Source organism: Acipenser ruthenus, chromosome 9 (genome assembly GCF_902713425.1).
Source record: "Acipenser ruthenus chromosome 9, fAciRut3.2 maternal haplotype, whole genome shotgun sequence".
NCBI classification, from domain to species: domain Eukaryota; kingdom Metazoa; phylum Chordata; class Actinopteri; order Acipenseriformes; family Acipenseridae; genus Acipenser; species Acipenser ruthenus.
The window spans coordinates 6,389,024-6,401,814 of NC_081197.1; positions in this window are offsets into that span (position 1 = coordinate 6,389,024).

Below are 12,791 nucleotides of genomic sequence, written 5' to 3' on the forward strand. Positions count from 1 at the left end.
ACCTGGGTTTTCAAAATTCACTGCAGTAAATACCGGCACATCTTTCCTGTAGTTAAGTAAACAAATAGGGCAGTCAACAAAGTCTACTGCCATTCAGATAATAGTGAATGCGCAGACAGCTAAACTATGGAAGACTACCATAGTTACCAAGGAATCTTGGTAGACTTTATTGCCCATAGGTGTATATAACATATGATACAATACTTTACCCCCCTCAGTAGGGCATACTGTATTGTGTCTACAATCCTGCCTTAAAAGCCAGCATTTTCTTATGCAAAACATGATCTTTAATGTTATGTCTGGACCAAGGAACAGGGTCTAGTTACATAAATTGCCATTACAAGCTTAAAACAATGAAATTAAGAACAACATCTCAATCTCCCTCTAGCTTTGAAGCAAATGGTTTGGTTAACTTTCTGTTTGATGTAGAAGCAGACACTGGACTGTTTCCCTGGTGTTTATTCTCTGAAGCGACAGTTCCAACTCCTTTTGGCATTGTCTGCATGCTCAGTGTTTGTGATGGTCCTTTTGCCTGGGGCCTCTCCTATGTTACCAAACGATTGTGTTTAATATTTAGACTTCTCTTTCAAGTACCCGTTTTTTTATTTCATTTATTTCTTACCAGAAGCTATTGCAAACCTGTCAATGCCTGCATTGCCATTTTAAAATGAGACGCAATGTTTTGCCTTAAACAATATCATTTACCAGAATGTATCATTTCTTTGTCATGTTTTGCACTGTGGACACTTAGTTTAGCTGACACCAGTGGGTCATGTGTCACTCTGTACATGACATCTCACATCAGTTTAACTCTGTCCTTATTATGTCATCTGTGCCTTCTGCAAATATTTTATGACACACGGTCAGGCATTTTTTGGGTCATTTTGTGTGCAGTGAATTGAACAAATGTGCCTCACCCAAACTTTTATGTAACACCAGTCACTGTGTCATGATCCAGAGCCCCCGATATGTATTTAGCCTCTGAATAGTCGTAATTCTTGGGTTATAGATAATCAACAACAACGCATTTGACACAATTCCAGCATCTTGAGTACAGAATTACAATCCAGACTGTAAACCACTGACTGTAAGTTCAATCATTTCTACTCTCTTTGGCACCAGAGCAAAAACTTCAATCTGTTTCAATGATGCTATTATTTTAACTTAACACACCACATACCAATAGATGGCAACCTTATACTGCAGGAATGCTGAGGAGTATTTCTCCTTCACTGTCTCAGAAGTAAGATGCAATATGGTTGAACAACCACATAATTTTTGGGTTGTACCTTGTTTTTCTATTCACAAAGATCGGTCATTATTAATAGATGTTAGAATGCATTTCGTATCTTGCTATTTTCGTGTGTGTGTGTGGGGGGGGGGGGGGGGGGGGGTGAGTCCATTAATTCCATTGGAATAACATATGAACTAACGCATGACTCTTCTCTTTGAGTTCTAATTGAAAAGTAAACATGAATTGTATGCTTATTCATACTGTGTTCGTAACCAAAGTATGGAGCAATATGAAGTATACATGCACTTTGTTTTAATTTCAGCTTGTGTTTGTTCATGATAATGCTACCCATGTTCATGTTGAATTCATGTTATTGTTGGGGTTCAGTATGAAAAAAGGTTTATTTTGGCAGAGGGACACAGGGAGCCGTGTATATTTGCAAAGCATTTATTCCACACCAGTATGTTGTTCTAAAAGGAAAACAAAAGCATTGTTATTACAAAGCTTTAGTTTTAAAACTCCTAAACGTTGTTAGATTTCGGTCTCTGCACTCTATACACTTATTACAAATAATGCTTTGTGAATTTGTGAGTGACATGCAACACTTCATTTTCCAAAACAGAATGATTTCCAATACGGCATCTAAAACTTAGTCCATTATTAATTGAGCAGAAGATATCTCAAATCCATTTAAAGATCCAGAAACATTAAAAAGATACATTGAAGGTAATCTTAGAATACCACAATCCTGCAGGCGCAGCACTGTCTGTTTCAGCAAGGTCAGCGAAAACACAGGTACAACTCTATTTCCATTTCCATTTCAATCAATACACGACTGGGATCTTCAGACCTGTGCTTTCTCTCTGAGTTTTCAAAAGAAACTGAACACATGTGAATGGTCTCCTATGGTGCAGCCGTTGGTAAAAATACTGTGAAGAATCTTTCTCTCTTGACTATATTCTTCTCATCTTCTTGCACTCTATGATAAAGCAGACAAGTTTCTGGTTACATTAAAGGTATTTTTTCATTTTCCATTAATACTATATAGATGTTGTTTTTATATAAATATAAATAATAATTATATACATGTATTTTATTTTAATAAATATTTTAATATAAAAAATATATGTTACCAAGCTTCTCATTTTTCCCATTTATATTTTAATTTATTAATTTTATTTTTTTTATTTTAATTTATTAATAGTTTTATAAATTATTTTTTAATTTATTTTGCTTTTTAAAGTTTTGCCTCTTTTCCCTGCCTTGAAGCTAAATTCTCTTACCACCAACACTGGCCTCCAAACTCATCTTTTACTGAACGACATTGAGGCTTGACGTCTTTTACAAGATAAGTTCTGGGTATATTGATCTTTGAAATCATCGCTGCTTAATATTGCATGAGTTTAGGTAGGCAACAAAACCTTCTGCCCTAAGGCAGTTTCTTTTTGAAGGCAGCTCCTCCTTGTTGTGTAAGAAGCAATTCCGGCCTCTTGTATCTTTACATTTAAATTAGTACAGTTACCTTAAGCCTACAATGGTGCCGCATATACTCTCCCCCCAAATACAAATCCATCTCCTCCAGCTGTCTTTCAGAACGTGCACATCAATCAAAATGTATAATTGTAGAAATACCAAATGCGCACACATAATCATTACAATCCCTTTTTGAGTTTCTGAAATGCTTTATTTAATGTTCCAATCTGCTGCGTTTTAAAAACAAAGCTGTTCTCTTTGAGAAAGAGAGAAAAAAAAAACTTGACCTAACATGTCATAAACTGCTGAGTTGACGAGCCATTCTCCTTGACTTTTCATTATCTGTGTGAACTGAAAGGAGGACCGGTGGCTGTGCTTTGTCCCCTGCTGCCACACAGCTTACCCTGCTCTGCACCTTGAGTCGAACGTCACATGCACAGGCTGCCGGAGCTACTGGCTGCGAGACAGGCTCTATCGCGCATGGAAACAATTGCTCTGGGGTCATGTTCATATATACTAAATTAAATGCTTGCTGTGGTTTATATTACCATATCAAATATTGCTAATCTTAGACATTTTTTATCTGAGAAACTGAATGATCAGCTACCTCATCGGCAAGCACTAGCTATTTAACCTGCCGTGATATCATCAACTTGAGCTCTAAGAAGCCTCTGCTGCATAAAGAGATACATTATAACAGTGATTTCAATTGAGAGTTTACTTGCTTTCTCTTCCCTTGTACCATACATTTACAATACTTTACATTATTACACTTTGCTATGCTTCTACTGTGGTACACAGGCGTAAAGGTTTCTAATGGGATGTTTAAAATACATCTGCAACTTATTTTCTTACTGACCCAGTCTCTCTTTCTATAATTATTCTTTCTTTTCATCGCTAGTTGTCCCAGATTGCTGCAAGGCTACTAAAATATTAATGAACAACAACAACAACAAAAATAGAAACACTTATCTCTTCTATAAATCAGCTAGCACCTTGTCAATTACAGAGTGTAGAAACGCATGCTCACAGACATACAGTACCCACACAAGGGTTTTCCATGAAGAGGTTTAGAATGAAGGGTGAGGTTTTCCTGCTTAATCATTTATATGGAAGTACAGCACGAGGCACTGGAAAAGATGTTGCCTAATTGCAATACAGTATGTACTTGCTCTCCTTGTCAAGATGAAAAAAGCAATTATTAGTTTATTAAACTGTAACATTTACGTATTTACTGAGAAATTGTCAGGTAATTGTAGCCACTTAAAATGAATCATTACAAATCTGCTGAATATATTAGTTCCTGAAAAGTTAATTGTTATACTAAATTCCTTTAATAAACTGAGTCACCAAGCATAACTCAATGGAACAAAGAGCATGTCCCAATATAAGGATAATTGGTAACACTTTACATTGTGTCTCTAATTACTATGTATTCACATAGTAGTTACTTGGTAAATACATGTGTACTTACACATAATTACAATGTTATTGTGCATGGTTACAATGTATTTAATGTTTAAATCTTTTTGCACCATATATGTAATTACATAGTTGTATCAGAATATGGTTAAGGTTAGGAGGGTTAGGATTAGGGTTAGGGTTAGGAGGGTTAGGGTTAGGATTAAATAGTCCAAAAACGTTTTACACATTAAGTACTTTGTAACCATGCATAATAACATTGTGATTCTGTGTAAGTACACATGTATTTACTAATTAACTACTAATTAGAGACACTTAATATAAAGTGCTACCGGATCATTTTTTATGACTAAATCCAATAAAGAATAACATTTACATTGTAAACAGAATAGACAGAAGCATCCCTTACAGCAGGGGTCTCCAACCCTGGTCCTGGAGAGCGACTGGGGCTTCTGGTTTTCCTTTCAATCAATCTCTCAGCTACTTAACTGAACCAATTATTGTCTTAATTAGTCAAGATTAACAGGTGTTCCAGATCATTAGCCATTGATGATGTAAAGACACCTATAAAACCTGCAGGATTGGGGCTTTCCAGGACCAGGGCTGGAGACCCCTGCCTTACAGTATAGTTACACAGCACAAGAGGAATAATCATTTAAATTACTTTACAGACTACAATAGGCACCTTATTAACTGGAAAAAGTCAAACTATCATGTTGTAGATGCCTTCATTTCAATTACATTTAGGCGCCCTGGAAGATTAGCAAGCATTCATAAATGTCAAAGCAGTTTTACCTCCAAAGTCACACTCATTTCCTGAAGGGGAGGGTGGCCTACTACCGAACCAACAGAGATCCCTGGAACACAATTTTCCACACCTTCCCTTGACTCCCAACCACCAGATCCTAATCCAGTTGATGCCCCATGGGAGGAACATGCAACAGCTGGGGTTCAAACTGCAGACCAAAACACAAAGTCACATGCAATCTTTAACTCATGAGTTATTTAAATAAGATTTTTGACAGTCTATAGTATATTAAAATAAAAAGCCAACAAGAGTTTGAAATATTGCCATGAATATCAAGCCAACTCTAACCTTAAACTTGACCCTAACCCAACTCTAACCCTATCCCTAAATCTACTTGTGCCTTTGTACAATAATCTTTTAGAATTAATTTATCTCCAAAGTCAATGGGCATCAAGTCACCATATCCAAGTCCTAACCACCTTCCTTTCCTAAACCTAATCCTAACTCAAAACCCAATCATCCCCTAATTGTGTGCCTTTTTAATGTGAGTCTTCCTCTTATACAAAAACACCTGTTTTCCTGGGATTGCGTTCTTATTTGTGGTGTAAACCTTTTAAGTGTATTTGTCAACAGTGCACAAGCTACAGTGTGTGGAGTCATTCAGTGATACACCATCAGTGATAGCTGTGTAGTCAACCTCCCTTCTGTGGCTCTCTGTTTTGTTGAAAAGATTTTAAGACTAGAATCAGTGTGGTATGACATTTAAATGAGTATCTCATGAAGTATGTGACAGTCTGTTGTCTGTAATACAGAATTGGGCCCAGGGATAGTCTTTCTGTAACAGTCCACCTAATAAATCAACTTTATTATATCAACAGGAACTCATTTCGGGTGTTCAGAACTTTATTTGCCACAGTTTCCTTGACAACAAATGAAATTCTCTTCTTACATACTCCAGCTTTCCCTAAACACATTATGCAAAACAACTGGAATATAATAAAAAAAGGAAAATAATACAATTGTACTGGATAACTTTTGTATTTATGCATTACCTAAAATGAGTAAAGCCCTGTGTTGAAAGTAAGTCATTTTTTCTTTAGCGGAAAAGTTATTATCTGTAATGAAAGTGAGTCATTAAGATGTCCTGTGTATACTAAACATGTAACTTTACTTTTTTTTAAAAATATCATATAAAACCTTCTTTTGAAAGAAGAAAGCAGATATAGGTTTGGTTTTGGGCAATTCAAATGAACTGTGTCCCTGTACATTTTTAATTTGCATATCTTGTAACACTTTCCTGTGAATTGATTTATAGCTACTCATCCATATCACCAAGTCAAAGCAGATCTAATGAACCGTAGATCACGGCAACAGCACTGTAAGAGGTTGTTTGTTGGAATGAACATCATTACTTCAAATACTCAATCATAATTCTAAAAGGTATTGACAAAGGTATTGACAATGTCGACCCAGGGGACTTTTTCGACCTGAAAAAGAAACAAGGCCCAGGGGTCACAAATGGAGATTAGATAAAGGGGCATTTAGAACAGAGAATAGGAGGCACTTTTTTACACAGAGAATTGTGAGGGTCTGGAACTAACTCCCCAGTAATGTTGTTGAAGCTGACACCCTGGGATCCTTCAAGAAGCTGCCTGATGAGATTCTGGGATCAATAAGCTACTAACAAACAAACAAGCAAGATGGACCGAATGGCCTCCTCTCGTTTGTAAACTTTCTTATGTTCTTGTTCTTATAAATCCTGAGGTTAAACTGTAAGTAGTGAAGCGGACCAACACTTAGTCAAATGCCTTCCTCAGTATGCCATGTTGTGAAAAGACGAGGGAGAGTTCGAAAAAGTTAAGAGTAAACAGGTTGTCAGCTCTCACTATCATAATAAAAGGGGAACAAATAGTTTATTGAATTGATGTGAACAGTTGCAGTACTTAGATCTGCTACTGTTCAAATATTGAATTTGGAACAAAGCTGGAATTGTGCTTACTTTTAAAGACAGAAATACACTCAAACCCAACCCTAACTCTCACCATAACTCTTGTCTTGTACCTTTTTACAACAGTGAATCCCCTTTTCCAAAGTCTAAGACATCATTGCATACAACAATGCCCGCTTTCCTGCCCTAACCCTAACGCACACTGTTAGAGATACTGCTCCTCACAAAATCCTCTTCTTTTAATGATTTAAATAATGGCAGTATTTATATCCGCCATTGTTAATATCAATTGAATAGACCACAGTAGACCATTACTTGAGGTCCTAGTCTATGAAGAAGGCTCACATAGCTTACAATAACTACACTGTGAGCAAATAAACTAGTTTCTTAAAGCCAACATTTTTTTTTAGCTCTGCCTAACGATAGGAAGATACTGGCAGCAGCTTCTAGTCAATATCAAAAGGTACTTGAGGCAGACAGATCTTTATACTGACAATGTACTGATTGAAGTTCTGGGCCAAAATATACTCCAAAGAGCCTGATATTCTATCATGGAGAGAAAGACGTCTCATCATTCAATGACAGAAAACACAAGCCTGTTATATCGTATTGTGTGTTGTATCGAGTTTTTTCAACTGGGGCATTGTTACATGACAATTATGAACTGCAATGCTTTTATATAGCATAGGCCTCAGTGCACAGCCTCACAAGAGTTTTGAAATAAAAAAAAACGATGGGCATTTATTAACAGAAAATAGTTTACCTGAAAGCTTGCTATAGGGCATGTTCTCAGTAGTAACATAACAATTATAAACATCATAACAAAGAGTAAGAGAAAAGTTGAAGAAAAACAACATTAAGTAAGAACCTGGGCTTCTGTAAGGGGGTGCCCATTTAACCCCCTTGGTGACCCTTGGGCATCTGTGAGGAGGTGCCTGTTTAACCCCATTTCTACCCCCTAAGCCCGAGTGACTTTTTCCCACTGGGCTTTTCTATAGCGGGTGGCCCCAACGCTGGCAGCGGTGCTGGGTCCTCAGGCAGCGCCGGCTGCACTGGGCCCTCTGGAAAGGGACGTGTGGCTGGCTCTCTCTGTGCTCCCCTCAGCAGCAGGTGTAGCAGCTGGCTCTCTCCGTGCTCCCCTCAGCAGCAGGTGTAGCGGCTGGCTCTCTCCGTGCTCCCCTCAGCAGCAGGTGTAGCGGCTGGCTCTCTCCGTGCTACCCTCAGCAGCAGGTGTAGCGGCTGGCTCTCTCCGTGCTCCCCTTAGCAGCAGGTGTAGCGGCTGGCTCTCTCCGTGCTCCTCTCAGCAGCAGGTGTAGCGGCTGGCTCTCTCTGTGCTCCCCTCAGCAGCAGGTGTAGCGGCTGGCTCTCTCCGTGCTCCCCTCAGCAGCAGGTATAGTGGCTGGCTGTCTCCATGCTCCCCTTAGCAGCATGTTTAGCGGCGCTGAAGTTGTCCCGGCGGTTGCCCTGTTGACTGAAGCCAGGGGAAGCTCCTCCCCTTCCGGCTCTGACGACGACAGCGGCTCCTCCCCCTTTGGCACTGGAGAGGGCAACGGCTCCTCGGCGCCTGGCTCTGGAGACGGCAGCAGCTCCTCCCCCCTTTGCACTGGAGATGGCAGAGGCTCCTCCCTCTCTGGTGCTGGAGATGGGATCAGCTCCTTTGCTCGCCTCCCCGTTTTTTGTTTTGGGGCAGGCAGTTCCGTCTTCTCCAGCAGGCAGCTACTCCTCATCCTTTTGGAGGGAGCAGGATACCACCTTGTGCCCGAACTCTCCGCAGGCAAGGCACCAACCTTGATCCTCGGGGCCACCGAGGAGGTCCTCCAGTCCGCCATGCCATGTTTGGGATGCGTTGGGGTTCCAGCAGATCCAATTATCAATTTTTTTTGTTAGAAATAAAATGTCAAAACAAAATATTAAACAGTTGTAGGCTGGGCATTTGACTTCACTACAAAATAATATAAACATCACCTCACCTAATCCTTCCCCTCCCCTCCCCTCCCCTCCACTCCCCTCCCTTCCCTTCACCCTGACCCTCACCTTCACCTTCACCTTCACCTCACCTCACCTCACCTAATAAAGGATTTAGTTTCCTTTTTATATATGTGGCCACTCCCCAATTAGCAACAATTACCTAATTGGAGAATGGCCACACCTGTGATTGCTGGCAGGGACAGATTTAACCCCATCCCTGCCAACCTTACATTCCCCCCCCCACACACACACACTATTTACAGCAGCAGGGCTTCTGACCTGCCACAGGCTAGTACATACAACAAAACATACTAATAACTATTAACTATGGGATGTAATGCAATCTGTGTAGCAATTCAAGCTACATACATATGTCCCATAACATGTTGCTGCCAGGCTGTGATTTGTTCTAAGTATCATAAACACCAGCCTGAGGGGTTCTTTAACTTGTCAAGTGGAATTTATGTTCTTTGTATATCCACTTACTTTGCCTAGACCTTGATAACTTGAGACGGCTTTCACTGATGACCAATTGTGAAACAATCAGATGGTTGAGTTGGTAGATGCTTGGGAACCTGGCAGTTTGTTAACAGTCATTTGTGACCATGCAGGCAAAATAGTTCCCATATATGTGGACCACAACAAAGAAGAAAATAAATAAAAAGGCCACTTGCAAATGTAAACCTCAGTGACGTGTGCCACAAGAAATAAGAGGCTGTTGATGTAATGTGTTCCTGAACTTTAAACGGGCAGGCACTTTAGGAAAGACTGAGAAGAAAATGATATCCCTGTAAGGAAAAGCCTGAAAAATGTATGCAAATATTAATCCAAGCAGAAAATACTTTATGTTTTATACATTTTTTTTTCAGACTTGGCTATCTGCCAGACACTCACTTTTACAGCCCATTATTTTTAAATATGAATAGGGCTTGGTTTAACCCAGACAACAACATGTGTCCAGGGGAGGTATGTGAAGAGACATTTTTAGCTTCCAGCTCCATTGACTCATTTGTCATTCATAAAAGTTAAGTTAAGGAGCACTACGGGCAAGACAACTAAACATTCAATGATTTAAAAAACAAAACAAAACACTATCGGTTGGGAGTCAAGCTTTTTTTCTTTATTGAAGGTATCTCAGAAATGCAATAGTTCACCACTCATTAGTAGATGAAAAGTTATGTTTTGGACATTGCACAGGTTAGTTGAACAGCATTGGTTTTCTATTAGTTTGAGCTGATTAAATTAGAACATACATTTGTTTCTCCACACTTATTCAATGTTGAACTAAAATAAAATGTACTGTGGTAAAGACCATTTAGTGTGTTTTGTGCAATCCTGACATGACAGCTGGACATTGGGATCAGAACCTGCATAAGTATCAACATTACAGATGCACATTACAAAGGAGGAAACAGATTTGTTTTGTTTTTCTGTAGTTCACAGATTTTTTGTGCTGAATAGATCCACCAGGATTCAGCATCCTATTGTCAGGGCTGCTTGTTTCCAATTTTGTTGGATTTAGGGAAATGGATTTTGGAATTAAATTCAGGGCAGGGAATAATTGCTTTTTTTGTTGTTACTTGTACTGTGCATCTGAAATCCTGTCAGGGGTGTAATAATACAATATATGAAATATACTTTGCATCCTATATATGAAAAAGGTCATACATATTGCATACTGCTATACTGGATTCATTTCAATCAGAGCTGTCTTCTCAGGAGGCCTACATCATGCATTGCTATATATCTTGATTAAAAAAGGCATTTTCCATGACTATGCTGTAGAACTTATAAACACATTTAAAAAAAAAAATGTAATATGAAAAATACATTCAAAACATATCCAATAAAAAAAATTACCGATGAAAACCTATTTAATTTTTTTTTCTGTGTATTATATTTTACTGAAATAAATAGACCTTAACATGGCATAATAATCATGTATGATCTCAGTGTAATCCTGTTTGTTGCAAATGTATGGGTCTTCTGAGAAAACCTACTTTTCTTAAATGTGCGGACTGCACTTTGATGTACAGCAGAATCAGTTATTGAGCTCATTGAGGCTCCAAACTGCTGGCTTTGTACCCTCTTCCTCTCATCTCTCTTGCTGCCCCCTGGTTTATTATTTTGCATGGTCCCGTATACTGTAGGATTTGTTTCACAAAGTAAATAAAGTCTTTTGGGACTGTTAAAAGCTGGTTAGAAATTGTTGTTTTCCATCCAGATAAAGGTTTTATATGGTGCTTTAAATCAATACAGGATTTCTAAAGCATTTAATAAGAATCCAAAATGAAATGTACCAGACAGCTTCCACCCTCAGGTTCTTAGACTCTCAGGACTCTAGCTGGTGTGCTTTTTAAAGCACTGGGGCAACCTCTTTCTACTACTCCATGCTATTAATAACTATTACTCCTCTGCTCACTTTAACAACGGGGTGATGGTGGCAGTATTTCATTCCTTTTTTTCACACGTTACAGATCAGTCGAAGCACTACCGTGGATAAAATGACCCTGTGCGACTACCCATGCAAAAGCGGTCTGCCCCTCTACAGCTGACCCCTGTGCAGTCTTCTGGAGATGGACAGGTAACACTGCCTCCATTATTTACAAAGTCCAAGCAGTTGGAATATCCATCCGACTATCATTGCAGAAAAACTGAAATCACAATTCAGACTTTTAGACAGCATGGTTCAGACTTGGGGAGTCTTGACAACATCGCCCTTTGCCTTTTTACAGTGTATTACACTCTTTAGATTTGAAATGTGTCACTAGTGTGATTACTTTATTACAGATGCACAGAGACATTTTTCATTGGCTTTTTGAGGAGCTTAAGCTGTCTGGAATGCTCATTATTTCCATTGCCCTGCAACATTCTTAATATAAACCCATGTAAAGTAGACCCGTTAGATGCTAAATGACAGCTTTATCTGTTTTTGGTATCGTGTTAATTGTCCAGCAAAAATTGTTTTGTCTGTTTTGGGGAATATTGCTTTATTGTGGAAGGGAGGGAGGCCATTTTAAAGCACTTTCACTTTGTATTATTAGCCACTGACTTAAAATATTCAACTACATTTATGAAGGTGTTTAATCTACATCGATTTCACTTATAAACAGTTATTTTTCATAACATGTTAAGAAGAAAAAAAAAATACCAGAGCTGGAAAATGTAATGGCCAAAAAAGGTAAATTACAGCTGCCCACCACTTCTCACAACACTCTTTCAAAGAACTTCACTGCTGTCTGCTGTCCACTCAGTGGCAGATAAATAAATTGTTTCATAAACCTGGTAAATAATGATATAAACAGTAACAGCAACTGACACACAAAATCAAATTTTAAACTTGTAAGAGATATTATTAAAAAAAGGCAGATAATACGTGTGTGCCTCAGTTTTACCCTGTGGAAAGAGGTAATTTTTACATTAAAACATGAGTCAAACCTTACATGTACTTATTTGACTAAAACAGGGTTTCTTTTTTTTCTTATACATTTTTTAAACAGATTATAGTGCACTTGCTATTTGTAGGTTATTGATCATTTTTGTTTTGCACCAGAACACGTGGGAACCTAATGAACAGACAGCGCTGTCTTTTACTTCTGTGAGTGATTGTTTTCTGCTTTTAGTGCCAGCAGTCCTTATTCAGAGCCATTCCAGTGCCAGCATTACTCTTTACAATAACTCGGAAAATGAGACCTAAAAACCTCTTGAAATTTTCAATAGACCAAGAGTGCCATTATTATACTGGGGCTGGTGGATGGACACTTGCTTTGAAGATATTCCTTAACCAAGAAAAAAAACACAGTCTCTTCTTTTCATGCATCTGAAACTGTAGTTTGGCATAGTACTAAGACTGTTGAAAAACAATGGTGACTTTATCAGAACACGCTTTATAAGCATTCTGTGCGCATGTTAAATTGTATAATATATAGATAACTATAGTCTTACAATGTTTAGCTTTCAGTTAATTTGTCGTTATCAAGAAGCGGTCCTTGAAACCT